We start from the raw sequence: 11271 nt of genomic DNA on the forward strand, positions 1-11271 counted from the left end.
ATTTAATATCCTTCACTGTAAATTCTTCATATTTAGAACTTTCCGATTTGATTTCTCGACAAGCCTGGCACGTCCCGCATCTAAAGAAGCCTTTATTCCTTATCGGATGGTAGTCCTGATGTGGCAAGGCGCTTCTAGTAAGTTTGTCTTTAAGATTCGGGGCTTTTCTATAGATGAAGCGTGGTAATTGTGGTAATACTCCTTTTAAAACTGGATCTTTTAAGAGAAGGTGCCAGTGTCTACGCACTATGGATTCCATTTTCTTGTGTTGGCTGTTGTATTGTGTGATAAAAGCAAACTGAGTTTTTGCCTCCTTTTCTTTCCCCATTTTCTTCTTGCTCTCCAGAAGTTCAGCCCGGTTTTTTTGGAGGGTTTCATTTTTGAATTCTTCTAGTTTATTTCTATCGTAACCTTTATTTATGAAACCCATTTTCATGGTGTCTATTTGTTCTTCGCATACTATTTTTTTGCTACAATTCCGTCTGAGTCTCAGGAATTGACTCTTAGGGATGCTGGTGAGCCAATTGAGATGATGTTCGCTAGTTGTTGCAATATAATTATTTGCGTCCGTCGGTTTTCTATAACATTTGGTCTCCAATTTTCCATCTTCGATGTATAGCGAAAGATCTAAGAAGCTTAATTCTGTTTGGCTACAGTTAACGCTTAATTTGATGTTAAGATCATTGGAATTAAGTTCTTCTGAGAAAGTACATAAAGCTTCTTTATTCCCTTTCCAAAAGAAAATGACATCGTCAATATATCGATACCACAAAATGAGCTCTTTTCCAAATGATTGGTTGGTTTTTATGTTTTTTTCTTCCCAGTAGGACATAAATAAATTCGCGAAACTTGGGGCGAATTTGGTCCCCATTGCGGTTCCAATGAGTTGGTTATAGTACGACCCATCGAAGTAAAAATAGTTATTTTTGAGTATGAATCTTATTCCTTCCAGCAGAAATTCTTTCTTATCCTCAGAGTAGTCTGTTTTATCAAGATAGTATCTGACTGCTTCAATACCTTTTTCATGTGGTATGTTTGTGTACAATGCTTCCACATCAGCCGTCGCCATCCACATTCCCTCTGTCCACTCAAATGTGTTAATTTTCTGAAGTATATCGGTCGTATCCTTGAGATGGAAATCTGTCTTTGATGTCAGTGGTTGTAGGTGTGAGTCAATGAATTCCGACAGGTTAGCCGTGAGGCTACCCACGCCTGCCACAATAGGTCTTCCTGGGGGATTTGCTGGATCCTTATGTACCTTAGGAAGTACATAGATGGTTGGTGTGGTTGGATCCAAAACATTCAGGTACTCAAATTCTTTCTCAGTGATTGTTTTCTTATCTAGGTGTGTCTTTAATAATTGGTTAAGGGCAGTTTTCATTCTGTTAGTGGGGTCACTTCTTAGTTTTGAATATGTGCCGCCATCTTCCAATTGGCGGTAGATTTCTTTTATATAGTCCGTCTTATTGAGTATAGCAACTCCCCCTCCTTTATCGCACGGTTTAATCACAATGCTGTCATCTTTCTGAAGTGCTTTCAACGCCATACGTTCCTTTTTTGTCAAATTCCATTTCTTTATTTTGTTTTTATCCAGTTTTTCCATATCTTCAAGGACTGATTTATGGAAGCTATCAACTAAACTTCCCTTCAAATGTTTCGGGTAGAACGTTGATTTTTTCTTAAATTGTTCTTTCCTACTATCCGTCTCTTTAGGGTCCGCCTGATTTTTTGTCAGGAAGAATTTTTTAACTGTAAGTTTTCTAATAAACTTTTCCACATCTATAAATACATCGAAGGGGGAAGGTTTGTTTGTTGGTGCGTATTTAAGCCCTTTAAGTAACAGTTTTTCCTCTATATCAGTGAGGTTCCTATCACTTAAGTTGAAGATTTTTCCTTGTATTAATTGAGTAGTTTCAGTATCCATAGTCATCAATGTTGGATCCATAATTTTAGGTTTCTTTGTGGTTTTTTTCCTCCTTTTAATACCACCACGCTTCCCCCGTTTTCTTTTCTTTAATACTTCTGATGTTGACGCCTCTCTAAAAAACGGACATGATCGTCTTGTCTTCTATAGTTGGTCCTCATCCCAGTCTTCTCACTGTTCCCATAGTTGTTTCTCCAGTGGTTCCATTCATCCTCGTAGTTCTGATTTCTCAGTTTCCAATCTTTATGATGCTGTGGGCTTCTTTGATGCTGATGATTCCTGTTATAATAGAATCTGTTTGTTCTTCTTTCTTTTCTTATTGGCGACACATAGTTGCTTCTCCTAAACTCTCTTCTCGGACTTCTATTTGTGAAGTCTCCATCCCTTTCAGGTGAGATGTCTTCTAAGTAGTCTTTAACTCTATAATTGTTACTTCTTGTTTGATAATTGTTAGGTGATGATCTTCTCTGAATTTTATTTGGAATTCTTGACCTTTCTGTATAATTGGACGATCTCTTTTCTTTCACATAACGGGGGCAGTCTTCTCGGTGTGTAACATTAATTTCTTGGTCAGATAGAAGTGAGACGTCTTCCCGGTCCTCAATAATGGAGCATAAAGATACCATGGAGTTATCTTCTTTCATATGCATAAAGGGATCTTTCCCTTCTTTTTTATAATATTCATGGTCCCGTTTTAATTTCTTCTGTTTTTTAATCATTATTTCCTTCGTGTTAACCACAATTTTTTGTTGTATCTCCTTTTCCTTTTTCTTATATTCTGGTAGTTCCTGAGAGGCTTCAATGCTGGTTTGAATCACTGTAATCTGTTCTTTTATGGTTTTTAATTTATCTTTCCGTTCTTTCATGATTAACTCTATTAGCGTATATGAGCAGATCTCCAACGTCCGCATCCACTCATCTTTAAATTTATCGCTGCTATCATCAAAGGAGGGTAATTTCTTTATCCTTAATCCCTTTGGGATAATTTGATCAGCTATGTACTTTTCCTGATTGCCGCAACCGGAAGCACATCACCAAAGATCTGATGCGCTTCAAGTGCGTTCCAACGGACCGGAAGTATGCCGCCGGAAGTCGCTTTGCATTCCAAATGCGTTCCAGCAACATCGAAAAACGGAACTTTTCCCTATACGCTCGCAGGACTTCCTGTAATTAAGAATTAGTAAACAGTTTGGACAATCTTGGACTCATTTTTGTTGTATTAATTTATGAGGTCTATTTCACGATGCTATTAACTATAGAAAAAACCGGAGGTCACGTTAACGTCACTTCCGGTTAATATAGCGTGATTTTCTGTATTCTGGCTTTTAAATATTGATAGTCCTGTCATTTATTATGCAATTTTAATCATGGATTGTTTTAATTATGGATTTTTTATATAGGTAAACTTTTTGACATTGTTTGGTATATGTTAATAATTTTTAAGTTTTGACCTTTAACCTGGAAGCAATCCAGGCTGAGGGTACAAAAAGGCAAGCTTTTCACTTCACTCTCACTGCCTGATGAAGGGACATTCCCGAAACGCGTAGCAGCAGGAGAGTTGAGTACCCATTGAATTATCACCAGGTGTAAGGCTGACCAGACGATTGGGACGTGGACGAGGGAACCCGGTTCCGGAGCCAGTTACCCTAAGGTTACATCTGATACGCTCACTGATCACTTTCATCTGGTAATCCTCCACCTTTATTACCCCGCATTTGGGTGAAAATAAGTGTTTTTAGGAATTAAAATTTTGCATTTTATGTGCATCTTTTTATGTTTAAATCTGAGAATTGATTGTATTAAATTTTGTCTTATTTGAAATATACTACACTATATGCATCTATTTATTCTCTTTTATATGTGGAACGGACTCAAGAAGTATATGCATATAGGTGATATTAAGGGAAGTATCAACTTTTAATATTACACACAAAGGTCAATCAGATCTGTTCACCTATTTCCGCATTTAGCGCACCCTATTGCACTTACTTTACCTGTTCATGGTAGCAGAAATTGTTACCAATGGGCATGCACAATAACTTTATTTCGTCATTTATACTGTATGTTCCGGCTGCAGCTTTAGTAAAATCCTATTATATACCACTACTTTTGAAGTGACTGCTGGCTGAACGTGGGGTTTTCTGGGAGATTGGTAACCCCCCCACCCCTGTCCGTTTGCCTATGAAAGCGATAATCACATTTCCACTCTGGGCGAGCCCTCTGCCAGCTAACATCAGACTCTAAACCCTATTATTCAATCAATGTATTCATGTAGTTATATCATATGTCATTGGGACTATTAGCAGCAAGAACAGAATAGAAACATTAACAAGCATTTCCCTGTCAAGTTTTTTTTAAGCCAGTCACACCTAGCATTAACGTACCAAAAGCACAGTCTATCATATAAGTCAATAGTGCGGTTTTCAACATTCTGTTGTAAAATTGTAGTATTACATTTAAAATTTTAGACATGACACAACTTCTTTCACTTGGGTTAGGTGGGTTTTCAGTACAGTGTATAAAAAGTGCATGGAAAAATAAGAATTTACTCACCGGTAATTCTATTTCTCGTAGTCCGTAGTGGATGCTGGGAACTCCGTAAGGACCATGGGGAATAGCGGCTCCGCAGGAGTCTGGGCACAACTAAAAGAAAGCTTTTAGACTACCTGGTGTGCACTGGCTCCTGACCCTCCTCCAAGCCTAAGTTAGGATACTGTGCCCGGAAGAGCTGACACAATAAGGAAGGATTTTGAATCCCGGGTAAGACTCATACCAGCCACACCAATCACACCGTATAACTCGTGATACCATATCCAGTTAACAGTATGAAATTTAACTGAGCCTCTCAACAGATGGCTCATAACAATAACCCTTTTGTGAACAACAACTATGTACAAGTATTGCAGACAATCCGCACTTGGGACGGGCGCCCAGCATCCACTACGGACTACGAGAAATAGAATTACCGGTGAGTAAATTCTTATTTTCTCTGACGTCCTAGTGGATGCTGGGAACTCCGTAAGGACCATGGGGATTATACCAAAGCTCCCAAACGGGCGGGAGAGTGCGGATGACTCTGCAGCACTGAATGAGAGAACTCAAGGTCCTTCTCAGCCATGGTATCAAATTTGTAGAATTTTGCACACGTGTTTGCCCCTGACCAAGTAGCAGCTCGGCAAAGTTGTAAAGCCGAGACCCCTCGGGCAGCCGCCCAAGATGAGCCCACCTTTCTTGTAGAATGGGCTTTTACTGATTTAGGATGCGGCAGTCCAGCCGCAGAATGCGCCAGCTGAATTGTGCTACAAATCCAGCGAGCAATAGTCTGCTTAGAAGCAGGAGCACCCAGTTTGTTGGGTGCATACAGGATAAATAGCGAGTCAGTTTTCCTGACTCCAGCTGTCCTGGAAACATACATTTTCAAGGCCCTGACTACGTCCAGTAACTTGGAATCCTCCAAGTCGCTAGTAGCCGCAGGCACTACAATAGGTTGGTTCAAGTGAAAAGCAGATACCACCTTAGGGAGAAACTGGGGACGAGTCCTCAATTCTGCCCTATCCATATGGAAAATCAGATAAGGGCTTTTAAATGACAAATTCGCCAATTCTGATACACGCCTGGCCGAAGCCAAGGTCAATAACATGACCACTTTCCACGTGAGATATTTTAGATCCACGGTCTTTAGTGGCTCAAACCAATGTGATTTTAGGAAATTCAACACCACGTTGAGATCCCAGGGTGCCACTGGAGGCACAAAGGGGGGCTGAATATGCAGCACTCCTTTTACAAATGTCTGAACTTCAGGTAGTGAAGCTAGTTCTTTTTGGAAGAAAATCGACAGAGCCGATATCTGTACCTTAATGAAGCCTAATTTTAGACCCATAGTCACTCCTGCCTGTAGGAAGTGCAGAAATCGACCCAGCTGAAATTCCTCTGTTGGGGCCTTCATAGCCTCACACCAAGCAACATATTTTCGCCATATGCGGTGATAATGTTTTACCGTTACATCTTTCCTGGCTTTAATCAGCGTAGGAATGACATCCTCCGGAATGCCCTTTTCCTTTAGGATCCGGCGTTCAACCGCCATGCCGTCAAACGCAGCAAGTCTTGGAACAGACAGGGCCCCTGCTGCAGCAGGTCCTGTCTGAGCGGCAGAGGCCATGGGTCCTCTGAGATCATCTCTTGAAGTTCCGGGTACCAAGCTCTTCTTGGCCAATCCGGAACCACGAGTATTGTCCTTACTCCTCGTTTTCTTATTATTCTCAGTACCTTTGGTATGAGAGGCAGAGGAGGGAACACATAAACTGACTGGTACACCCACGGTGTCACTAGAGCGTCCACTGCTATCGCCTGAGGGTCCCTTGACCTGGCGCAATATCTCTCCAGTTTTTTGTTTAGGCGGGACGCCATCATGTCCACCTGTGGCCGTTCACAACGATTTACAATCAGTGTGAAGACTTCTGGATGAAGTCCCCACTCTCCAGGGTGGAGGTCGTGCCTGCTGAGGAAGTCTGCTTCCCAGTTGTCCACTCCCGGAATGAACACTGCTGACAGTGCTAGCACGTGATTTTCCGCCCATCGGAGAATCCTTGTGGCTTCTGCCATTGCCGTCCTGCTTCTTGTGCCGCCCTGTCGGTTTACATGGGCGACCGCCGTGATGTTGTCTGACTGGATCAGTACCGGCTGGTGTAGAAGCAGGGGTTTTGCCTGACTTAGGGCATTGTAAATGGCCCTTTGTTCCAGAATATTTATGTGTAAGGAAGTCTCCTGACTCGACCATAGTCCTTGGAAATTTCTTCCCTGTGTGACTGCCCCCCAGCCTTGAAGGCTGGCATCCGTGGTCACCAGGACCCAGTCCTGTATGCCGAATCTGCGGCCCTCTAGGAGATGAGCACTCTGCAGCCACCACAGCAGAGACACCCTGGTTCTTGGAGACAGGGTTATTAGCCGATGCATCTGAAGATGCGATCCGGACCATTGGTCCAACAGGTCCCACTGAAAGATTCTGGCATGGAACCTGCCGAAAGGAATTGCTTCGTAAGAAGCCACCATCTTTCCCAGGACTCGCGTGCAGTGATGCACCGACACCTATTTTGGTTTCAGGAGGTCTCTGACTAGAGATGACAGCTCCTTGGCTTTCTCCTCCGGGAGAAACACTTTTTTCTGGACTGTGTCCAAAATCATTCCCAGGAACAGTAGACGTGTCGTCGGAACCAGCTGTGACTTTGGAATATTCAGAATCCAACCGTGCTGGTGTAGCACCTCCTGAGATAGTGCTACTCCTACCAACAACTGCTCCCTGGATCTCGCCTTTATTAGGAGATCGTCCAAGTACGGGATAATTAAAACTCCCTTTTTTTCGAAGGAGTATCATCATTTCCGCCATTACCTTGGTAAATACCCTCGGTGCCGTGGACAGTCCAAACGGCAGCGTCTGGAATTGGTAATGGCAATTTTGTACCGCAAATCTGAGGTACTCCTGGTGAGGATGATAAATGGGGACATGCAGGTAAGCATCCTTGATGTCCAGGGATACCATGTAATCCCCCTCGTCCAGGCTTGCAATAACCGCCCTGAGCGATTCCATCTTGAACTTGAACTTTTTTATGTATGTGTTCAAGGATTTCAAATTTAAAATAAGAATTTACTCACCGGTAATTCTATTTCTCGTAGTCCGTAGTGGATGCTGGGGACTCCGTCAGGACCATGGGGAATAGCGGCTCCGCAGGAGACAGGGCACAAAATTTAAAAGTTTGACCACTAGGTGGTGTGTACTGGCTCCTCCCCCTATGACCCTCCTCCAAGCCTCAGTTAGGATACTGTGCCCGGACGAGCGTACACAATAAGGAAGGATTTTGAATCCCGGGTAAGACTCATACCAGCCACACCAATCACACCGTACAACTTGTGATCTGAACCCAGTTAACAGTATGATAACGTAGGAGCCTCTGAAAAGATGGCTCACAACAATAAACAACCCGATTTTTTTGTAACAATAACTATGTACAAGTATTGCAGACAATCCGCACTTGGGATGGGCGCCCAGCATCCACTACGGACTACGAGAAATAGAATTACCGGTGAGTAAATTCTTATTTTCTCTGACGTCCTAGTGAATGCTGGGGACTCCGTCAGGACCATGGGGATTATACCAAAGCTCCCAAACGGGCGGGAGAGTGCGGATGACTCTGCAGCACCGAATGAGAGAACTCCAGGTCCTCCTTAGCCAGGGTATCAAATTTGTAGAATTTTACAAACGTGTTCTCCCCTGACCACGTAGCTGCTCGGCAGAGTTGTAATGCCGAGACCCCTCGGGCAGCCGCCCAAGATGAGCCCACCTTCCTTGTGGAGTGGGTATTGACAGATTTAGGCTGTGGCAGGCCTGCCACAGAATGTGCCAGTTGAATTGTGCTACAAATCCAACGAGCAATCGTCTGCTTAGAAGCAGGAGCACCCAGCTTGTTGGGTGCATACAGTATAAACAGCGAGTCAGATTTTCTGACTCCAGCCGTCCTTGAAATATATATTTTCAATGCTCTGACAACGTCCAGCAACTTGGAATCCTCCAAATCGCTAGTAGCCGCAGGCACCACAATAGGCTGGTTCAGGTGAAACGCTGATACCACCTTAGGCAGAAAATGAGGACGCGTCCTCAATTCTGCCCTGTCTGAATGGAAAATCAGATATGGACTTTTATACGATAAAGCCGCCAATTCCGACACTCTCCTGGCTGAAGCCAGGGCCAGTAGCATGGTTACTTTCCATGTAAGATATTTCAAATCTACCGATTTGAGTGGCTCAAACCAATGGGATTTGAGAAAATCCAAAACTACATTGAGATCCCACGGTGCCACTGGGGGCACAACCGGGGGCTGTATGTGTAGTACTCCTTTTACAAAAGTCTGGACTTGAGGCCCATAGATAATCCTGTTTGCAGGAAATGTAGGAATCGACCCAGTTGAAATTCCTCTGTCGGGGCCTTCCTGGCCTCACACCCTGCAACATATTTTCTCCAAATGCGGTGATAATGTTGTGCAGTCACCTCCTTCCTGGCTTTGACCAGGGTAGGGATGACCTCTTCTGGAATGCCTTTTTCCCTTAGGATCCGGCGTTCAACCGCCATGCCGTCAAACGCAGCCGCGGTAAGTCTTGGAATAGACACGGTCTCTGCTGAAGCAGATCCCTTCTTAGAGGTAGAGGCCACGGATCTTCCGTGAGCATCTCCTGAAGTTCCGGGTACCAAGTCCTTCTTGGCCAGTCCGGAGCCACTAGTATCGTTTTTACTCCCCTTTGCCGTATAATTCTCAGTACCTTGGGTATGAGAGGCAGAGGAGGGAACACATACACTGACTGGTACACCCATGGTGTTACCAGAGCGTCCACAGCTATTGCCTGAGGGTCTCTTGACCTGGCGCAATACCTGTCCAGTTTTTTGTTGAGGCGGGACGCCATCATGTCCACCATTGGTCTTTCCCAATGGACTACAATCATGTGGTGAACACTGCTGACAGTGCTATCACATGATTTTCCGCCCAGCGAAGAATCCTTGCAGCTTCTGCCATTGCCCTCCTGCTTCTTGTGCCGCCCTGTCTGTTTACGTGGGCGACTGCCGTGATGTTGTCCGACTGGATCAACACCGGCTGACCCTGAAGCAGAGGTTTTGCCAGGCTTAGAGCATTGTAGATTGCTCTTAGTTCCAGTATATTTATGTGAAGAGACGTTTCCAGGCTTGACCACACGCCCTGGAAGTTTCTTCCTTGTGTGACCGCTCCCCAGCCTCTCAGGCTGGCATCCGTAGTCACTAGGACCCAGTTCTGTATGCCGAATCTGCGGCCCTCTAACAGATGAGCACTCTGCAACCACCATAGCAGAGAGACCCTTGTCCTTGTCGACAATTTTATCCGCTGATGCATCTGCAGATGCGATCCGGACCATTTGTCTAGCAGATCCCACTGTAAAATTCGTGCATGGAATCTGCCGAATGGAATCGCTTCGTAAGAAGCCACCATTTTTCCCAGGACTCTTGTGCATTGATGCACAGACACTGTCCCTGGTTTTAGGAGGTTCCTGACGAGTTCGGATAACTCCCTGGCTTTCTCCTCCGGAAGAAATACCTTTTTCTGAACAGTGTCCAGAATCATCCCTAGGAACAGCAGACGTGTCGTCGGGATCAGTTGGGATTTTGGAAAATTCAGAATCCACCCGTGCTGTTGGAGCACTACTTGAGTTAGTGCTACTCCGACCTCCAGCTGTTCTCTGGATCTTGCCCTTATCAGGAGATCGTCCAAGTAAGGGATAATTAATACGCCTTCTCTTCGAAGAAGGATCATCATTTCGGCCATTACCTTGGTAAAGACCCTGGGTGCCGTGGACAATCCAAACGGCAGCGTCTGAAACTGATAATGACAGTTTTGTACCACGAACCTGAGGTACCCTTGGTGTGAAGGGCAAATTGGGACATGAAGGTAAGCATCCTTGATGTCCAAGGACACCATAAAATCCCCTTCTTCCAGATTCGCTATCACTGCTCTGAGTGACTCCATCTTGAACTTGAATCTTTGTATGTACAGGTTCAGAGATTTCAGATTTAGAATAGGTCTTACCGAGCCGTCCGGCTTCGGTACCACAAATAGCGTGGAGTAATACCCCTTTCCCTGTTGTAGAAGGGGTACCTTGATTATCACCTGCTGAGAATACAGCTTGTGAATGGCTTCCAATACCGTCGCCCTGTCTGAGGGAGACGTTGGCAAAGCCGATTTTAGGAAACGGCGAGGGGGAGACTTCTCGAATTCCAACCTGTAACCCTGAGATACTACCTGCAGGATCCAGGGGTCCACCTGCGAGTGAGCCCACTGTGCGCTGAAATTCTTGAGGCGATCCCCCACCGCCCCTGAGTCCGCTTGTAAGGTCCCAGCGTCATGCTGAGGCCTTTGCAGAAGCCGGGGAGGACTTCTGCTCCTGGGAAGGGGCTGCTTGCTGCAGTCTCTTACCCTTTCCTTTGCCTCGGGGCAAATATGAATGTCCTTTTGCTCGCTTGTTCTTATAGGAACGAAAGGACTGCGGCTGAAAAGACTGCGTCTTTTTCTGCTGGGAGGGGACTTTCCATATGCCGTTTGGAATCCGCATCGCCTGACCACTGTCGTGTCCATAGACTTCTTCTGGCAGATATGGACATCGCACTTACTCTTGATGCAAGAGTGCAGATATCCCTCTGTGCATCTCGCATATAAAGGAATGCATCCTTTAATTGCTCTATAGTCAATAAAATACTGTCCCTATCCAGGGTATCAATATTTTCAGTCAGGGAATCCGACCAAGCCACCCCAGCACTGCACATCCAGGCTGAGGCG

The sequence above is a fragment of the Pseudophryne corroboree genome, chromosome 4, assembly GCF_028390025.1.
Source record: "Pseudophryne corroboree isolate aPseCor3 chromosome 4, aPseCor3.hap2, whole genome shotgun sequence".
Classification (NCBI taxonomy): domain Eukaryota; kingdom Metazoa; phylum Chordata; class Amphibia; order Anura; family Myobatrachidae; genus Pseudophryne; species Pseudophryne corroboree.